The sequence below is a fragment of the Lynx rufus genome, unplaced genomic scaffold (assembly GCF_022079265.1).
Source record: "Lynx rufus isolate CCGP_SWC_20201006 ecotype Redwood Valley unplaced genomic scaffold, mLynRuf1.p SCAF_1, whole genome shotgun sequence".
Classification (NCBI taxonomy): domain Eukaryota; kingdom Metazoa; phylum Chordata; class Mammalia; order Carnivora; family Felidae; genus Lynx; species Lynx rufus.
The window spans coordinates 162,823,543-162,845,573 of record NW_025814823.1 but is presented as its reverse complement, the minus strand read 5'-3'; the positions used below and the strand labels follow the sequence as shown (position 1 = coordinate 162,845,573).

The 22,031-nt window shown below is 35.2% G+C and overlaps 1 non-coding gene across 1 annotated transcript; it reads right to left on the bottom strand.

Moving 5' to 3' along the window:
• Positions 1-1,518: 1,518 nt before the first annotated feature.
• Positions 1,519-1,622, bottom strand: LOC124523201 (U6 spliceosomal RNA). Its single transcript, XR_006964949.1, has one exon. It is a non-coding gene; the product is annotated as a U6 spliceosomal RNA (small nuclear RNA).
• Positions 1,623-22,031: the final 20,409 nt, after the last annotated feature.

Below are 22,031 nucleotides of genomic sequence, written 5' to 3'. Positions count from 1 at the left end.
AAATGGCAAGAGTAATCCATTGTGAATATATATACACCATATGTTTTTGATCCATTAATGGGTTGTTTCCAAATCTCAGCTATTGTGAATAATGCTATGATAAAAATGGGAGTGGTATATCTCTTTGAAATCCAGTTTTAATTTTCTTTGAATGTACATTCAGAAGTGGAATTGCCAGATCATATGGTAGACATATTTTTAATTTTTTGAAGGACCTGCTTATGGTTTTCCATAGTGTTTAGATCAACTTACATCCCTATCAACAGTGTAGAAGGGGTGCTTTTTACCATGTCCTTGCTGACACCTGTTGTTCTTGACTTCTTGATGATAGATACTCTCTAACTGGTGTGAGGTGAAAATTTCATTGTGGTTTGGATAGGCATTTCCCTGATGATTAGTGATGTTGAACATCTGTTCATGAACCTCTTGGCTTTTTTTTGCCCTCTTTGGAAAAATGTTTCAGTTCTTTGGCCAATTTTAAATCAGATTTTTAAAATTATTATTAAGTTCTGTGAGTTTGCCATATATTTTGGGCGTTAACCCCCTATCCAATATATTGTTGTTTTAATTAAGTAATGTGTTTTTAATGTTTATTTATTTTTGAGAGAGAGACAGAGCATGAGCAGGGGAGGGGCAGAGAGAGAGGGAGTCACAGAATCTGAAGCAGGCTCCAGGCTCTGAGCTGTCAGCACAGAGCCCGACGTGAGGCTTGAACCCACAAACCATGAGATCATGACCTGAGCCCAAGTCGGATGCTTAATCGGCTGGGCCGCTCAGGTGCTCTGTTATCTAGTATATTGTTTGTGGAAAATTTTTTTTATTCTCTACATTGTCTTTTCATTTTAATTGTTTCATTTGCCATGCAGAAGGTTTTGAGTTTAATGTATTCCCTTTCATTAATTTTTGCTTTTGTTGTTTGTACTTTGGTGTCCTGTCCAAAAAAAAAAAAAAAAAATCATTGTCAAGACCAATATTGATGAGCTTGTTTCTTATGTTTTCTCCTAGGAGTTTATGGTATCGATTCTTATGTTTATGATTTTGATCCATTTCAAGTTAATTTTTGTGAGTGGTATGAGATAGAAGTTTCCTTGTTCCACCTGTGTTTCTCTAGTTTTCTCAGCACCATTTGTTGAAGACACTATCCTCTCCTCATTGGCTTCCTTATCACATAATAGTTGACCATATATGCTAGAATTTAATCCTGGGCTTTCTATTCTGTTGTATTAAACTATGTGTCTGTTTTTTGTGCAATCACCTTACTGTTTTTATTACTAACACTTTGAAATATAGTTTGAAATCAGGAAGTGTGAGGCCTTCAGCTTTTTTCTTTTTTTCTTAGGATTGTATTCACTCCTCAGGTTCTTCTGCCGTTCCACACAAATTTTAGAATTTTTTCTTCTATTTCTGTGAGGAATGCCTTTGACATTTTGATGGAAATTATGTTGCATCTGTAGATCACTTTTGGTAGTGTGGCCAGTTTTACAATATTAATTCTTCTTATTCATGAATAAGGTATGTAAAAATATGGAATTCTTCACAAATTTGCATGTCATTCTTAAACAGGGACCATGCTAAGCTCTCTGAATCATTCCAATTTTGTGTATGTGCTGCCAACCAAACACTAGGGATCTTTTATAGAAGCAGATTTCTTATAGCATGCCCACTAATGGAGGCCCTAAAACTTAGGGCTGTCATTAGTCCATAAGGAATCTTTACCTGAATTTAACAAAGTTCACAGACAAGATCCAAAGCCAAGGTGCCTTGTTCTGCGTGTGGAATATTAGCTGGATTTTACCTTTGTATACCCATTTTTTCTAGGTAGGTTAGTAGAGCCCACAACCTAAAGAACTCAGTGTATAATGCCTGCTAACTCTTCTATTTTTATTTAGTTTCATGCCAATTAGAAGAGGTTGGCAATGTAACTTACAGAATAGGAGATAAACGCTTGTGGTATTGTCTCAGAATCTTGCCCTGTTTAAAACTCATGGCTTCTGTGCAAAAAGAAAAATAATTCATAGGAAAGTTATATCCTTTGTTGTAATTTTCACACCTTTAAAAACAATAAAAAGAAACTGTTATGAAAAAGGACAAGTGGAAGCTCTAAGAGAGAAGTATTTAGTCTCTTGTATATTTCTTACATACTTGCTTAATAATTACTATGTTGAATTGGAATTATGTGTATATTTTTTGCTTATTCCCAAATACTCTCCTTAAAGGCAAGGAGAATGTGTTTCATATTTGAATTCCAAGCAAAGAGTACAGTGCCACATAGTTGGCATTTAATGAATACATAATACTCATTTTTCACTATTTTACTTCCTTAAGGATTACTAGTGGAAAGGATCTGAGATGTAAATTTTGAAATAGCAACATAGATTCTTTTTAATGTGACAAACATAGAAGAATTGTTTTCTATACTCATCCATTTATTTCTAAGACTACTACATCTTGGAAGTACACTTTTATAAAAATTATACCTTACAATACTGTTAATAAATATTATAATTAATAGTTAAATTTTTAATGCCAAGTCTTTAACTTTACTTTTATTTTGTTCTATTTTACTCCCAGACTTTGAATGAGGCAATAATGTCAAGTCCTGTGTCAGTCATTATTACAGTTCATACTTGAACAATATGTAGATTAGGGGAATTACGCCCTGTGCAGTGGAAAATCTATGTATAACTTGGGACTCCTCAAAAACTTAAGTATGAATAGCCTAAAGACCAGAAGCTTTACCAGTAACATAAATAGTTGATTAACATGTATTTTTTTTGTGTGTGTTATATGCATTACATACTGTATTCTTACAATAAGGTAAGTCAAAGAACAGAAAATATTATTAAGAATATCACAGGGGAGAGAAGATACATTTAATAGCACTGTATTGCATAAAAAACAATCTGGATTTAAGTGGACCCATGTAGTTCACATCCATGTTGTTCAAGGGTAAACTGTATAAGATATTAAGGGGTTACTTTTTGACTCTAAGCTCAGAATTGTATTGCTTTAAGTTAGAAATATATGAGAATAATTTTCACTTGCATTTGAGTTGCATTTGTTGAACATTTACACATACGCAACATATAATTATTATTGTATTAATATTCACTAAATACACACTGATAACGTAGATCTATGATAAAATATAATAACTTGACAAATTGTAACTTGGCTTTGGAAGAGAAAAATGGACTGGAATTCAAAATTGCCTAGAATAGAAGTAAACATTGGAAGAAACAACAGACTACATTCAAAGTATGATTGTATTTAGCCCACGATGAACATACTTGTACTTCATCCAGTGTTGCACTTACTATTTACATAATGCATGTGGTGTTCGTTTGTTGTCCTTCTGATCTCATGAAAAGTATTCTCATGTGAAGGGCCTTATAGAATTTTTATTTTTAAATTACAGTATAGTAAAAATAGAGTTTAAAACATTTGATCTTATTCTATCCCAGAAGTACCATGATCTCAAGGCAGCGATTTGTAGTAATACAATAAAATAAAACTCTTTTTTTTTTTTTTTTAGGTGCTATCTTTCTTTTTTTTTTTTTTTTTTATGAAGTTTATTGACAAATTGGTTTCCATACAACACCCAGTGCTCATCCCAAAAGGTGCCCTCCTCAATACCCATCACCCACTCCTCTTCTATCTAGGTTTAGGGCCTACAATAGGAAGACACCTTTTGTACCATTGCCACTGAAAGTTACCAGGTTTAGATTCTTTCCACATGCAAGAAATCTTCATTGTTGGTGATAAAGAATCAAGTAGAAAATTGGAGGCTTGGATAAGAAATTCTCCCTGTTGACTTAGCACAAGTGAACATTTTTGTTTGGGGACTGAAATAAGCTCCTTATATCGCTTTTAAAGAAATGCTTATAGTGTAAATAGGTCATTCACGATTCTTCAGACATGAGCTTTACAAATGGAAGTAGTCTATATTTAAATCTAAAAAGAACTCATGACAGAATGATGCTAACTATGGAATTTATAATGTATTATGTCTTTTATAGAGAAAAATATAAAGCTGTCCCTGACTTCCTGTGGTAATTAGTGCCTCTTTTATGGTAGCATGAAATGCTCTAATGGTAATGTTGTGGGAAGTCATTTTGGCCTTTATCAAGTGCTAAAATTACTTTGGATGTTGTCACTAAAAATAGTGCGATATATAGGTGTGTCAGGCATTCAAGGTGCAGCCCTTAGGCCTATGCCTGCCTGAAATGGGCTTTCTTTTGAGGTTCAGATTAAAGGCCTGATTTTGTAGTTTCATCCCTCTCACTAAGGAAAGGTCATTGACTGCTATTCATCCAGTTGCTTTTATGGAGGTGACAAAGAGAGTGTCCAAAAAAAAAAAAAAGAAGGTCAGGATGGAGGAATGAGGGAGGAATTAGGGAGACACTTGAATGTTTTTGTTTATTTTGTTTCTCCCTACTTTTATCTCTTAACAAAGATTAATCTAGTAAGTTTACTAAATTTGAAGACTGAAATCATCCTTTTAAGCTTTGAAAAGCAAGAGAATTCTCAATTCTATTTTTATATATATGTGAAAAAAGACCAATGCCAGAGGAGAAGAACAAACAAAGCAAGATAAAAGGAGAGAAAGGGAAGAGAAGTAAGAGAGGGAAAAGTTTTCTTCAAACTTCTGTATTGTTAGAGATGGTGAGGTTCCATCTGTTCTTTTTCAACTCAGTTCGTCTATTATCTTCTTTCTTTTGCTGGAACTGTTCATTCTTGTCTTTGCTCATTTCTATCTTCTCAGTTGCCTTTCTAAACTTTCATCATTATGAAAGCCCTCATGTTACACTTTACAATTATCATCCTAATGATCACTGCTAGCACCTTCCCTTTATTTGTTTCCATTGGATAGTTAAGGCTAATGTAGCTGTGGGCACCATCACCTTTCTGAATCTGGGCATGACAGCCTCCCCTACCCCAAGAAAAAGAGTTTCTTATAGTTTTTGTCTGAGAGAAAATATTGAAGTAGAGCTAAATGTCACATGATGATGGCCAGTTAGCTAATCTATTTCTGGGAACACATTATCTTTTAAAACTTTGCAATAATCCCAGATTATTCAGGTGGAGAAAGTAGCCCTGATTTTGGAATAAAGTCTGAGATTGCAGTTAGGAGCCATGAGAGTAAATTCGTAGTAATAGAAATGGATTTAAAAGGAGAACATTTTATTCACTCAGTAATGACAGTTCTAATTGTTCAACTGACTATTTTTACTTTCTCAGAAGATGACAGGACGGCAACATTCATAAGCCTAATTTGGCATTATTGTGGGATCGTGGGGCTGAGCTCTGGCAAATGGGAATGTGAGAGGAAGGGATGTATCACACGTCTAGTTTCAAGCATTAAGAGTTAGTGTGTTTCTTCCTTTCTTTCTTCTCTCTCTGGCCCTGCCTAGGCAATTCTAGAAACCCTGGGGAGAAGACATCAAGAAATTGAGGGAAATCCCTGACTAGCTGCATTGAATTTTTCATAAATGAGAAATTTTTATAGTACTAAGTCCCTGATATTTGAGGACTTGTTACTATAGCAAAACCTACCTGATTCTGACAATTACATTTAATACAGTATTGTGGCACATACTGTCAATTGAATGATAATTATCATTATTATTATAGTATTATGTGAACCTAGTGGGAGATGAATAGTTATGCTTCTTTAATTGATAATGAGGGGCACCAAGGTGGCTCAGTCAGTTAAGCGTCCAACTCTTGATTTCAGCTCAGGTCACAATCTCACAATTCTTGAGGTCAAGCCCTCATTGGGCTCTGTGCTGACAGCACAGAACCTGCTCAGGATTCTCTGTCTCCCTTTCTCTCTGCCCCTCCCCTGATCATGCATGCTCTCTCTCTCTCCCTCTCTCAAAAAACAAAACAAAAAAACAAAACAAAACAAAAAACAATAACAACAACAACAACAAACACATTTAAGGAAATTGATAATGATCTGTGAAAATGGAATGAAGACATAATAGCCAAATATGATGGAATATGCAGTTAAATCTTTTGGTTTACTATGTGGTATATTTTAGAATGGGAGCAATGGAATCATTTTCATTTAAGTATACTGTGTCTTTTTATTTATGCAATGTCACATAAGGAGCAGTAATTATTGCATAATTTTCTGAACTACAACCTGAAGAGTTAAAAAACTAGTTTTAGAAGAATAGGGAGAGAAGTGGAAAAAAGAAGAAATAGAAGAAAAAAAGAGGAAAGATTAAAAATTGTGTAATTCTATTACCTTCCTCAATAGACTTCTACAGCACAAGTGTATGTTTTCAAAGCTACTAACTGGGGGAGCTGAAATTACTGAGTATATAAATGACCGAAATAATAAAGTAGCCCCGTAGTGTGTATATATACCACATCTTCTTTATCCACTCATCAGCCGATGGATATTTGGGCTGTTTCCATAGTTTGGCTATTGTTGATAATGCTGCTAAAAACATCAGGGTGCATGTGCCCCTTCAAATCTGTATTTTGTATCCTTTGGGTTTTGTATCCTTTGGGTTTTGTATCCACTTTGCATTCTTACCAACAGTGTAGGAAGGTTCCCCTTTCTCCACATCCTTGCCAATATCTGTTCTTTCGTATACTGTTAATTTTAGTCATTCTGACAAGTTTGAGATGGTTTCTCATTGTGGTTTTGATGTGTATTTCCCTGATGATAAGTGATGTTGAGCATCTTTTCATGTGTCTGTTAGCCATCTGGATACTTCTTTGGAATGTCTGTTCATGTCTTCTGCCCATTTCTTTTTTTTCATTTTTCATTTTTTTATGTTTTATTTTATATTAGAGACAGAGAGACAGAGAGAGACAGAACGTGAGCAGGGGAGGGCAGAGACATGGAGACAGAATCTGAAGCAGGCTCCAGGCTCTGAGCTGTCAGCACAGAGCTTGATGTGGGGCTCAAACTCATAAGCAGTGAGATCATGAGCCAAAGTCAGACGCTTAACCTACCGAGCCACCCAGGTGACTCACCTTCTGCCCATTCTTAACTGGATTATTTTGGGGGTGTTGAGTTTGATAAGTTCTTTATAGATTTTGCATACTAGCCCTTTATCAGATATATCATTTGCAAATATCTTCTCCCATTCTGTAGCCTGCCTTTAGTTTTGTTGTTTCCTTCACTGTACAGAAACTTTTTATCTTGACGAAGTCCCAATAAAGTGCACTGTGTTCAAAGTTAATAAATAATAGATTGGAGGAAGATACTTGTATGTCTAAGATCAACTACAAATCAATGCCTGGAATATGAGAAATTCTTATGAAAAGAGCAATTCCAGCTCAAATATGTGTGAAAGATATGAGAAGGCATTTTCAAAAGATTAAAGTAAAAAGAACTACCAAGCACAAATAAGGGGAAGTCATAGAATTATTAGTAATCATAAAATATCACTTTAGAACCATAAGAATGGTTGGTATTAGGGTGATAAATAATGCTAATGCAACAATATGATACAAAACTTCATGTACATCATGGAGTGTAGGTTGTTGTAGACATATGGACAGTAATGTAGTATCATTGAGTCAGTTGATGTATACATATAAACCATGATACAGCAGTTCTTGTATGGGTATAAAATCCCAAAACATCCTCCCACAAAATCAGAAGGAGAAATACTGTGTGTTCTTTTAGGAAGACTTGGTTGAGGACTAAAATGAAGTAAGGGGGCAGCTTGGGTGCAAAACTTGAGGCACTGACTCTCAAGGTCATGTAAGACATGAGCACAGGGTAGTGTACTTGCTCGGAGAGTGAGAGCATCCTTAAATTTTGTACCCGTTGCGTTGTGGGTAACCCTATTCTATTTGTACCCTAATTTCAGGAGGCAAATTGGAGTCAAATTAGGTGTATATCATTTGTTTTTTTTTTTAATTTTATATTATGTTTTATTTACTTCTGAAAGAGAGACAGAGAGAGACAGAGACAGAGAAAGAGAGGGAAAGAATCCCAACCAGGTTCCATGCTCAGCATGGAGCCTGATGTGGGGCTCAATCTCACAATTGTGAGACCATGATGTGAGCTGAAACCAAGAGTTATATGCTTAACTGAGCCACCAGACACCCCAAGGTGTCTGTCATTTGGGGAGTAGGTAGATGACATGGGGTAAATGCAAAAGATGGAGAATTACACATTATTTAGAAGGAATGGATTACAGATAAATACAGCTATAGGAGTAAGTTTCAAGTTGTTTAATTAAAAGAAAATAGGAAATATCATTACTGTGTATTATTTTGAAAATGAATGTATCAAATGGTATTTTATTTAAGAAGGAAACATTAATTAAAGTCAAAATAAACCTATTGAGAGGAAAATTAAGATAGTACAGCTTATTTAAAAATTTTCATAAAGCAATGTCTTAAATTGATGAAGCTAAAATGTGTTTTTATAATCAGAGATTCAAAAATATGAGGAGAAAAGGTTTATGTCATTCAATAAAACTCCAGCATATACCTTTAGAGGTTCCTCAGAATAAGTGTCATATCAATTTCTCAACCCAATTTAAAACTAAAACTGCAAAACTGATGTGAGGGCTCTATCATCTATTTTGCCCAAAGACGTTGTTGAGCTCAGTGCAGATTATGAACAGTTTAAAGTATAAAACAATGCTACAAATTGGATAAAAATGGATGATTTGGACACATTCTATTATTTTTTAAATGTTTACTTTTGAGAGAGAGTGCGAGAAGGCGAGGAGCAGAGAGAGAGGGAGACAGAGAATCTCAAGCAGGCTCTGTGCCCTCAGTGAAGAGCCTGATGTGGGGCTCAAACCTGTGAATGGTGAGATCATGAAGTCAGCTGAAATCGAGACCCTGATGTATTAACTGACTGAGCTATATAGGTTCCTGATTTGGAGACATTTTAGCAGAAGTAAAAGTTGGAATTCAATGTTGTCGTCCACTTTAAGTCAGACTTTTAATAACTTTGTCAAGTTTTACTATCACACCCTGGATGAGAATAGTAACTGAAAATGAGAACTTTCAGTATAGCAGAGAACTGCCAGATATCCACAAAGAGATACTGACTATTTGCAAGTGATCTCTAGTGATACCAAAAGAGACACTGTGGTCCATTACTTGCTATAATCCAGCTTTCTGATTGTTTTCCTTTTCTCATTTACATTTTCAATGTGTTGTTTTATAAAATATAGCTGTTAATTAAATATCTCCTATATCTCTAAGGAAGTTGTTGGCATACCTGGAATTGATAAATTGATTTGAAACTACTTTTAAAATGTTTATATTCCTACATTTAATGCTACTGAGGGTTGAAATAGTTATGTTTGGAATATGTTTTAAGAGAGAACAGTAAAATGAAATCATAATCTACATTTTCTTGCAAAAGAGATAGTAACTGTCAGTATGAGTTTTTTTTCAGTCCTATTTAATTTGGAAACTAGCTTATGTGAATACCCATAGCAGAAATTTTCCTTAGCCAGAATACAGAATGGCATAATGTCTGATTTTAAACAACTTTATTTTCTAAGTAGTACAGCAAATTGCTACACTTCCTTCTGTAAACTAACTTTTAATTGTATAATAGGTTGGTCAGTGGTATAGTAACACCAAAATTAAATTTACAAGATTTATAAATTACAAGATTTAGAATTTATAGATTACACAATTTAGATGATTTATAGACATCAGGTAACATCGTGTGCAGAGTGATAACATGGTGGGTGCCACACTCATTTCCTTTTCCTTGTGCATAGATTACGTGTTCATTAGATTACTCTGAATTCCATATTCTAATTTGAGACAAGTGGAATAGATTTTTTTCCAGTCTTGTGGACGGTAAGCCACACAGCTAGTGCAGTGCTGCTTCCTGGGTATTCTAGAAGATTCTCTATCCAGCCTGCATGCAGGTTCTCCCATTCCCTTGATGCAAGACTCATAAATGTGAGGGAAAGATGTATCAAGGATTACATAGTAAGCATCATCTTTCCTTTATTGCAAATACAACCACTAACTACAACTACTTCTGTTACTAATATTTATTAATACTTATTCAAAAATAGTTATGTAGCTATATATATATATATATATATATATATATACATACATACACACACACACACTATATGGGTTATAATACTGCTATTATACAGGTAAAAAATAAGGTTTGGAGAGGTGAGGTGATTTATCCAATGTCATACTTGCAGGGTTAAATGAGGCGCATTCTAACTTATGAATCCACATTTTTGGAAAATTATAAAGAAAAGGCTATTTACACTTTAAATGTTTTATTAAAACTTTTTTATTTCACCACAATTATATAGTTTTTTTAATACTTTCTCTTACATAAACCAGAGACTGGAAACCACTATGCACTGTTTCTGTGTACACACTATACCCATTTTCCATAAAATGAAAGTTGTACTATAACTCATGATTTTATATTTCAGTGTGTGATGCTTTTTAAAAATGACATACTTTCTAACTGGAAGCTACAATTTTATTATTTTAAGAAGTTTATTCATTCAGTCATATAACTAACATTGATTTCACTGCTGTTATTTTTGTCCCATTTGATAATCATATGCATCTTATTTAACATTCCAATACTAAGAAAAAGTGACTGAGTTAATCCTATAAGAAGCCATACTTCATTTAAAAATGTTAGAGAATGATGTGCTGCTTTACTTTATTAGGTGAAAATTCTAAATTATTATTTAAATGCATTCATTTGAAAATTAAAATTAATTAACTGCATTCATTAAAATTACACTCACCTATAATGATTGACTTGATGAAGAATATTATGATTGAGTTATAGTTATGCAAATGCCATTTAATTTTCATGAATTAAATTATAACCTCATAATCACAGTAAAGTTACTCAAAATATATTGTAAAAATCTAATCATGCAATATAGAGTATATATAGATTTTTGTGTATATTTAAGTATTGTTTATGACTAGGACTTACTAATTTCTCTAATAACACTTAGTATCTTTATAGAGAGTCATGAGTCCTTGAGTTTTATGGTGGTTGCAAGAGATCTATGCGTGGTGTTATATAAAATATTACAAGACTAAGTATGCCATGTATGTAGTGTATGGTCTGTACAAAGTTCAGTGGTAAGCAATGTATTTTTTATCCTCCCCCCAAATTCCATGAATCTGAAAAAATTTTCATGAGGGTTTCAATGGACAAGTTCCATTCTAGATACTGGGAATGTAGCACTGAATCAACAAACAAAAATCTTTGTCTTAGTAGAGAATTCTACTAAGTAGAAAATTCTACTTAGTAGAGAATTCTAAGTGAGGAAAACAAAATATATAAAATAAACATATATATACATATTTTATATTGTGTGTGTGTGTGTTTTAAACAGTAAAGGGAGTTAGAATCGTAAATATAATGGTGAGAGGGAAAAATTTTAGGAAGGGTTCAAGAAAGTTCTCATGAAGAAAGTCAAATAGGACTGAAGACCTGAAGAAAATCAGAATGGAAGCCAAATAATTATCTTGGGAAGAGCTTTCCCAACATAGGAACAAATGCAAAGCCCCTGAGATAAGACTTTGCCAGCACAGACAGACCCAATGAGTGGGAGAGCTGTGTGAGAGAAGTTAGAGAGGTAACTTGCTCCAAATCATGCGACACAGGTGATAAATGGCCAAAGCAAGGACTTAAATTTTAAGAGATAATAATATAACAGGCAGTTGGTCAATAAAATAACAGGCAGTTGGTCAATCAGATTAATGAATACATAAATAGAGAAGTAGATGAAAAAATTTATTAATAAATAGATACTCAGTTATTTAGTTATTCCTTCTAAGAATGTGTTCAGTCTATTTTGATGCCTAAAGCAGTGGATGCTTATTATAGAAGAAAGAAACTGAGTAACTAACCATGTATATAATAACTGCCCAATATTACACCAAGTATTAGCATCGGAGTTACATACAGAATTGAATGTGCTAGAGAACCTCTAGAATCATTAGAAGAAACTATATCCCTGAATTTATTACTTCCAAGATACGAATATGAACTTTGAGGAATACTTTCACATTATACTCTAAAAATGACAGTGAGCTTTAAAGCACATATGGGTTTAATACTTATATTCTGGCAGCCTCTTACTGTAGATCTGATCCCTTTTTATAGTTCAGCAATATTTGACTCTTCAGTTTTATAAAGAACTATGTCAGCCTCTGTAATAGCTTGTTCTGTACTAGTACTGCTCACAGTTTATAAACAGGAAGTCAAACACAGAGCAGTAAACAGTAGTTGGGGAGATCCTGGCCAAGTGGATGAGAGAAATGGCAATCTTCCCTTCAGCAACTGAAAATATATTTATTATAATAAAGATTGAGCAGAAGTTGAGCCCTAAGAAGTTATTTTATTTATTTATTTTAAAGATTTTTTTTCTTAATGTTTTTATTTATTTTTGAGACAGAGAGAGAGCATGAGCAGGGAAGGGGCAGAGAGAGAGGGAGACACAGAATCGGAAGCAGGCTCCAGGTTCTGAGCCATCAGCACAGAGCCCGATGCGGGGCTCGAACTCACAGACTGTGAGATCATGACCTGAGCCAAAGTCGGACACTCAACCGAGTGAGCCACCCAGGCACCCCCTAAGAAGTTATTTTAGTGTTCTGCAAGAACTAGTATGAAAGCCAAAGTAATTTTTCCCCCCACATTCAGAAATTTGCAGAATTTACTAATTCTATCTTCCCAAATGTAAAGGTTCTTTATTTTTGTCGTGCCAATTTCTTGATTTTTGTCAATGACTTTTAGCCAAAGACCTCCAGGGAGACATTAGAAGCGAGCAAGTCGGGTACTCACATCGATGAGGCAGGGCACACACCATTGGGGAATGTTGAATATCTCATTAAGAGGTATTAGAAAGAATCTGTTTTAGGATTTAGTTTTGGTCTAAGAAGAGTGGGCTCTCTGAAATGGACACTGTCAGAAAGCAGGGGCAATTCTATGATTGGGTAAAGGAGTAGGAGACACTCATTTAGTAAAAAACAGTGTTCATTTTCTTGTGGATGTTATGGTGACCATGTTTTCTTTGTACTTAAACAAAATTATGAAGTGACTTTTTTTCTTTTACTCATATGTGTCTCAGAGTGACCTGGTGTTAGGTTGGTATATTGTGAGATTATTTATCAAATGGGGGAATAAATGTGTCAGCCCAGCTTCTGAATGTGAGGAGCTCTTCTCTCTCCTACCTTTTCTCACATTTCTCAGAACTTTCTAAGCAAGGAAAATTAGCCTACATATTACAGACATGTGTAATTTTAATAAACTATAAATCATATACAAAGTCTAAAATTCTCTCACTTGCTGAATATACAGAAGAAAGGTAATTCTAAATTATATAATACTAAATTTCATTCTAGATTATTTAATAAAATCCTAAATAATTTTTAATTTTGAATATATTATTTTAACAAGCTCTTTCTTCTAATGGCCATGAAATTATTTTGAGCAATAAAAATTTCTTCACTTACTATAAATAACATTTTCTATTGCAATAACAGTCTGTCCTGTATATTTGTGCTATTTTTGAAAAAGACTTAACAGAATATCATTGTACTGAATGTACTAGACATTATTATGAAACATTCTGTGAAACATAAAATATATTTTACATTCTTTACATTTGACTATGTTATGTGGCTGATATTCTTTGAAGCTCAATATCCTCAGTTTTAGGACTAAAAATTCTTCAATATATTTTTATCAGTTAATATTTTCATCAGTTTTCCCCTTCTAAATCTATATTTTTGCCACATTTTTATAAAAACCTACAACTGTTTCAAAAAATCTTTTAAAAGCTGCGAGAAAGTAGTAAAAAGAGTTTATACTTCTCACCCGGTTTCCCCAATTAGTATGCCACAGTTGTTATAATAATCAAGTATAATTATTAAAGTTGACATTTTATTCATATGCCTTTATTTTTTACCTAGTGTGTAGGATGCCATTCAGTTTAAATTACATTTAGTCATTGTATCTCCTTAAGCTTCTCTTGGCTGTGACACTTTATCAGATTTGTGTGTGTCTGTGTGTATGTGATGGCTTTGGCAGTTGTGAGGAGCATGAGTCAGGCATTTTGAAGGATGCTGATCTACTGGACTTTTCTAATGTTTCCCTCATGAGTAGACAGAGATTGGGTTGTAGGGAGGAATATCACAGAAGTAAATTGACATTTTCATCATATTATACCAAAAGTATGCATTTTGAACGTGATTTGTCATTGTTGATGTTGATCTTAATGATCCGGCTAAAGGTAGTATTTTCAGGTTTCTCCACTGTAATGTTATTCCCATCTGACCCTTTCCTCACTCCATACTGTACTCTTTGGAAGAAAAGTCACTATACACAGCCCAGTCTTAGGGAATGGGGATTTCTCCTCCCCTCCTCAAGGCAGAGTACCTATATAAATTACTTGAAATTCTTTTGCATAGAATGTTCATCTTTTCTTCCACTTTCATTATTTCATAATTGATTTATTCTAGTATGAATTCAATTCTAATATTGCCTTTCTTCCCCCTCAAATTGTTTCAGCTTTGTCCATTGGGATCTCTTTGAGTTGCCTCCTGTGTTCCATTAACCTATGCATATCAAATGTGTGTATTGCTATGTATTTTTCTTTTGTTGGTATATTTCTGTTTTCTGGCATAACACGATGCCACAGGCTTGTCTTATAAATCTCCTAGTGAAGTTTACAATCAGTCATTTTCCCAAAAAGCTCTGGTTCCATTATTAGAGAAGTGTATTGGAAATGAAAGTCTCAATGCTGGATATCCTCATTGGTATTGGGTTATCATTGCTTCTAGATTGCTCAGTTGAAAGAGCAAGGAAATGTTATGTCTGTTGAGTAGCCTATGTACATGCACAGATCTATAAATAGGTGAATATCCATCTTAGTGATATCTTCAACTCAAGTTTAATACCACCTCAATCATTCTGGACTACTCTTGCTTATCTGTAAATTTCCACTCCAACACTAAGAAATGTGGCTTTTACATCTATAATGCATTTAATTGTTCAGTTCTAATATGCATTCATAGCAGTATCATAATTTTTACCTCGTGCTCACATGGGACACAACTTTAAGAATCTGAGTACAGTCTTTGGTTAATTTTGTCCTTAATCTTACAGAAGCAACTCCTATCTACAGTTAGTAAGGTCAGCACCTTTACCCTCAAACCAACTTCAGTAATGTTGTTTAATATGCTTGTAATATGGAAAGATTCTTTTGTCACAGTCTGTTTTCCATTTTCAGAACCTCCTTTTTAAATTTGCATATATTAAGATTTGGTTTTTATGTCACAAAGTTCAAAGGATTTTGATTAATGCATAATGTATCATATAATTTTGCCACTCCAAAAAAATCAGCTATTCATCCCTTCCCTCCTGCCCCCAATTTCCTGGCAACCTCTGAACATTTGATCATTTCTATACATCTTTCTGACCTAGAATGGCATATAATTGACACTATATTTCATATAGCTTTTTCAGTCTAGTTTCTTTCACTTCAAAATGTGTGTTTATGATTCTTCCATGTCCTTTTATGGCTTAATAACTCATTTTTTATATCACTGAATAATATTCCACTGCATGGATGTACCACTGTTTCTCTATTTGTATAATAATGTACATCATGGTTGTCTCATATCCTCACAATACAAATAAGCCATTATGTTTTTGTGTGGACTTGGGTTTCCAAGTCAATAACTAGGAGTGTGATTGCTGAATTACTTGGTAAGATAGGTTTAAATTTCTAGGAAGCTGACAAACTTTTCCAGGGTAACTGTGCCATTTTGCATTCCTGTTAGTAATGAATGAAAATTCCTCTCTATATCCTTGCCAGCTTTTGTTACTGTCAATTTTTTGGATATTTTCTTTTCTCTGTGTAGTGCTCTTTCATTGTTTTCAGTGTGTACCTCCCTAATGACAAATGATGTTAAGCATCTTGCCCTATGTTTACCTCACATCTATTCAACTTCTTTGAAGAGGTATCTGTTTACGTCTCTTGACCAATTTTTAAAATATAATTTATTATCAAATTGACTTCCATACAACACTGAGTGCTCATCCCAACAAGTGCCCTCCTCACTGCCCATCACCCACTTTCCCCTCTCCCCCATCCACCTTCAGTTTGTTCTCTGTGTTGAACAGTCTGTTATGGTTTGCCTCCCTCCCTCTCTGTTTGTAACTTTTTTCCCCCTTCCTCACCCCCATGGTCTTCTGTTAAGTTTCTCAGGACCCACCTATGAGTAAAAACATATGGTATCTGTATTTCCCTAACTCATTTCACTTAGCATAATACTCTCCAGTTCCATCCACATTGATGCAAATGGCCAGATTTCATTCTTTCTCTTTGTCAAGTAGTATTCCATTGTATATATAAACCACATGTTCTTTATCCATTCATCAGTTGATGATATACTCTTTCCATAATTTGACTATTGTTGAAAGTACTGCTATAAACATTGGGGTAAAAGCATCCCTATGCATCAGCACTCCTGTATACCTTGGATAAATTACTAGCAGTGCTATTGCTGGGTCATAGTATAGGTCTATTTTTAATTTTTTGAGGAACCTCCACACTGTCTTCCCGAGCAGCTGTACCAGTTTGCATTCCCACCAACAGTGCAAGAGGGTTCCCTTTTCTCCACACCCTCTCCAGCATCTATAGTCTTCTGATTGGTTCATTTTAGCCACTCTGACTGGTGTGAGGTGGTATCTCAGTGTGCTTTTGATGTGTATTTCCCTGATAAGGAGTGATGTTGAATATCTTTTCATGTACCTGTTGGCCATCTGGTTGTCTTCTTTAGAAAAATGTCTATTCATGTCTTCTGCCTATTTCTTCACTGGATTGTTTTTCGGGTGTGGAGTTTGGTGAGTTCTTTATAGATTTTGGATACTAGCCTTTATGTGATATGTTATTTGCAAATATCTTTTCCAATTCTGTCAGTTGACTTTTAGTTTTGTTGATTGTTTCCTTTGCTGTGCAGAAGCTTTTTATCTTCATGAGGTCCCTATAGTTCATTTTTGCTTTTAATTCCCTTGCCTTTGGAGATGTGTCAAATAAGAAATTGCGGCGGCTGAAGTCAGAGAGGTTTTACCTGCTTTCTCCTCTAGGGTTTTGATAGTTTCCTGTCTCACATTGAGGTCTTTCATCCATTTTGAGTTTTTTTTGTGCATGGTGTAAGAAAGTGTTCTAGATTCATTGTTCTGCATGTTGCTGTCCAGTTCTCCCAGCACGATTTGTTAAACAGACTGTCTTTTTTCCATTGGATATTCTTTCCTGCTTTGTCAAAGATTAGTTGGCCATCCATTTGTGGGTCCAATTCTGGAGTCTCTATTCTATTCCATTGGTCATGTGTCTGCTTTTGTGCCAATACTATACTGTCTTGATGATTACACCTCTGTTAGTAGAAGCTAAAATCTGGGATTGTGATGCCTCCCACTTTGGTTTTCTTCTTCAATATTACTTTGGCTATTCAGGGGTCTTTTGTGGTTCCATACATATTTTAGGATTGTTCTAGCTTTGAGAATAATGCTGGTGTAATTTTGATTGGGATTGCATTGAATGTGTAGATTGCTTTGGGTAGTACTGACATTTTAAACAATATTTATTCTTCCAATCCATAAGCATGGAATGTTTTTCTATTCCTGTGTGTCTTCTTCATTTTCCTTCATAAGCTTTCTTTAGTTTTCAGCATACAGATCTTTAACATCTTTGGTCAGGTTTATTCCTAGGTATTTTATGCTTCTTGGTGAAATTGTAACTGGGACAAATTTCTTTGTTTCTCTTTCTGTTGCTTCATTATAGGTGTATAAAAATATAACTGATTTTTGTAACACTGGTTTTTTAACCTGTGACTTTGCTGAATTCATGTATCAGTTCTAGCAGACTTTTGGTGGAGCCTATCGGATTTTCCATGTATAATATCATGTCATCTGCAAAAAGTGAAAGTTTGACTTCATCTTTGCCAATTTTGATGCCTTTGATTTCCTTTTGTTGTCTGATTGCTGAGGCTAGAACTTCCAACACTATGTTAAACAACAGCGGTGAGAGTGGACATCCCTGTCGTGTTCCTGATCTCAGGGGGAAAGCTCTCAGTTTTTCCTCATTGAGGATGATATTAGCTGTGGGCTTTTCATAAATGGCTTTTATGACAATTAAGTATGTTCCTTCTATCCTGACTTTCTCGAGGGTTTTTATTAAAAAGGGATGCTGTATTTTGTCAAATGCTTTTTCTGCATCGATTGACAGGATCATATCGTTATCTTTTCTTTTATTAATGTGATGTATCACAGTGATTGATTTGTGAATACTGAACCAGCCCTACAGCCCAGGAATGAATCCCACTTGATCGTGGTGAATAAGTCTTTTTACATGCTGTTGAATTCGATTTGCTAGTATCTTGTTGAGAATATTTGCATACATATTCATCAGGGATATTGGCCTGTAGTTCTCTTTTTTGCTGGGTCTCTGGTTTGGGAATAAAGTAATGCTGGCTTCATAGAATGAGCCTGGAAGTTTTCCTTCCCTTTCTATTTTTTGGAACAGCTTGAGAAGGATAGGTATTAACTCTGCTTTAAATGTGTGGTAGAATTCCCCAGGGAAACCATCTGGTCTGAGACTCTTATTTGTTGGGACATTTTTGATAACTGATTCAATTCCTTCACTAGTTATGGGTCTGTTCAAATTTTCCATTTCTTCCTCTTTGAGTTTTGGAAGTGTGTGGTTGTTTAGGAATTTGTCCATTTCTTCCAGGTTGTCCAGTTTGTTGGCATATAATTTTTCATAGTATTCCCTGATAATTGCTTGTATTTCTGAGGGATTGGTTGTAATAATTTCATTTTCATTCATGATTTTATCTATTTTGGTCCTCTCTCTTTTCTTTTTGAGAAGCCTAGCTAGAGGTTTATCAATTTTACTTTTTCAAAAAAAAAAAAACAACTCTTAGTTTCATTGATCTGTTTTTGTTTTGTTTTTGTTTTTGTTTTTCTGATTCTATATTTTTTATTTGTGCTCTGATCTTTATTATTTCTCTTCTTCTGCTGGGTTTGGGATGTCTTTGCTGTTCTGCTTCTATTTCCTTTAGGTGTGTTGTTAGATTTTGTATTTGTCATTTTTCTTGTTTCTTGAGATAGGCGTGGATTGCAATGTATTTTCCTCTCAGGACTGCCTTTGCTGCATCCCAAAAGTTTTGGATTGTTGTGTTTTCATTTTTTTTCCATATATTTTTTAATTTCTTCTCTAATTGCCTGGGTGACCAATTAATTCTTTAGTAGGAATGTTCTTTAACCTCCATGCTTTGGGAGGTTTTCCAGACTTTTTCCTGTGGTTGATTTCAAGTTTCATAGCACTGTGATCTCAAAGTGTGCATGATAGGATCTCAGTTCTTTTATATTTATTTAGGACTGTTTTGTGACCCAGTATGTGATGTCTTGGAGAATGTTCCATGTGCACTCAAGAAGAAAAAATATATTCTGCTGCTTTAGGATGTAGAATTCTAAATATATCTGTCAAGTCCATCTGGTCCACTGTGTCATTCAGGGCTCTTGTGTCTTTACTGATTTTCTGTCTATATGATCTGTCATCTGTCCATTGCTATAAGTGGAGTATTAAAGTCCCCTGCAATTACCACATTCTTACCAATAAGATTGTTCATGTTTGTGATTGTTTTATATATTTGGGTTCTTCTGAATTCAGTGCATAGACCTTTATAATTGTTAGCTCTTCCTGATGGATAGACCCTGTAATTATTTTATAATGCCCCTTTTCATCTCTTGTTACAGCCTTTACTTTAAAATCTAGTTTGTCTGATATAAGTATGGCTACTTCAGGTTTCTGTTGACTTCCAGTAACATGATAGATAGTTCTCCATCCCCTCACTTTCAATCTGAAGGTGTCCTCAGGTCTAAAATGGGTCTCTTGTAGACAGCAAATAGATGGATCTTATTTTTTATCCATTCTCATACCCTATGTCTTTTGATTGGAGCATTTAGTCCATTTACATTCAGTGTTATTATCGAAAGATATGGGTTTAGAGTCATTGTGATATATGTAGGCTTCATGCTTGTAGTGATGTCTCTGGTACTTTGTGGTCCTTGCAACATTTCCCTCACAGAGTCCCCCTTAGGATCTCTTGTAGGGCTGGTTTAATGGTGATGAATTCCTTCAGTTTTTGTTTGTTTGGGAAAACCTTCATCTCTCCTTCTATTCTGAATGACAGACTTGCTGGGTAAAGGATTCTTAGCTGCATATTTTTCCATTTCATATGATTGAAGATTTCTTGCCATTCCTTCCTAGCCTGCCAAGTTTCAGTATATAGGTCTGCTACTACCTGTATGTGTCTTTGTATGTTAAGGCCTGTTTATCCCTAGCTGCTTTCAGAATTCTCTCTTTATCCTTGTATTTTGCCAGTTTCACTATGACATGTCATGCAGAAGATCAATTCAAGTTATGTCGGAAGGGAGTTCTCTGTGCCTCTTGGATTTCAATGTCTGTTTCCTTTCCCAGATCAGGGAAGTTCTCAGCTATGATTTGTTAAAGTATACCTTCAGCCCCTTTCTCTCTCTTCTTCTTCTTCTGGAATTGCTATGATACAGAAATTTTTCCATTTGATTACGTCACTTAGTTCTTTAATTCTCCCTTCATACTCCTGGATTTTTTCCTCTTTTTCTCAGCTTCCTCTTTTTCCATAATTTTACCTTTTAATGTACCTTTTCTCCCCTCTGCCTCTTCAATCCACTCTGTGGTTGCCTCCATTTTATTTTGTTCCTTATTTATATCATTTTTAAATTCATCATGACTATTTTTTAGTTCCTTGATCTCTGCAGTAGTAGATTCTATGCTATCTCCTATGCTTTTTTCAAGCCCAGCAATTAATTTTATGACTATTATCCTAAATTCCTGTTCAGTTATATTGCTTATATATGTTTTGATCAATTCTTTAGCTGTCACTTCTTCCTGGAATTTCTTTTGAGGAGAAGTCTTCGTTTCATCACTTTGGCTAGTTTTCTGTCCCTTGTGAATTTTAAAAGCTTGTTACGTGCTCTGCACCTGAGAGCACCGCTTTATTAAAGGCGGGGGTCATACAAAGTCCAGGCCTGGCCCTTCAGGAGGTGTTTTTTGAAGAGTGTTACTTGCTCTCTGTTGTGACTTTAGTTATTTTATTTCCCTACTCGTAGTGATGTTTTGGACCCTCCATCAGGTATGCTTTGATTTCTTCCTTGAAGTAGCCCTGGAAGTGAAAACAAACAGACACACAGGAAAAAAAAAACATTCAAACACAAAAACAAATCAAACAAACAAACAATCCAAAAGCAAAAAACCAGAAACACCAGCTGCAGTAAAGAACAGGGTGGAGGTGGTGCTGATGGAAGAGTACACACAGAGAGAGAAATGATGAGGGGGGGGGAGAAAAAATAAACATTGACCAGGCAGAGAGACTAATGGCTTAATCCAGAGAGAGAGAGAGAGAGAGAGAGAGAAACGAAAATAAAGAAGGAGGCGGGGACAAAGAAATGAAGATAAAGTTCCCCACACAGAGAAACTATACAGCTTGATTATTCCAGAGAGAGAGAAAGGAAAGAAGGAAGTGTAGAACATGTATCAAGAGAATGGATAAATGTTTCTGCTTAAACAGACCACCAACCATAGTGACCTAGAAGAAGAGATAAGAAAAGAAAGGAAGAATAGATCTAAATAACAAGAATTGTCCTAGAATTAATCCAGGCAATGCAGCAGCACTTGTCTGGAGGAGGGGGCTGTCTGGTTCAACACCATTTATCCCACTCCAGTAGTTATGCAGTTACCCATTTCAGAGGGTCTTGGTTTGGTATAGACTGGTCCCACCTCCACTGTGGGCCCTGCTGACCCATCCCTGAGGCCCCACCTTAGTGGTTGTGGGGAGAAAAGTAGCGACCCCCCAGTCTCTTCTTCATGGACCCGGTGTCCCAAATCACTCTGTTTGAGCCATCCTCACTGTGCCGCAGGGGCAGATGAGGTGGTCTGTCTCGCTCCCCTGACTCCCAAGCC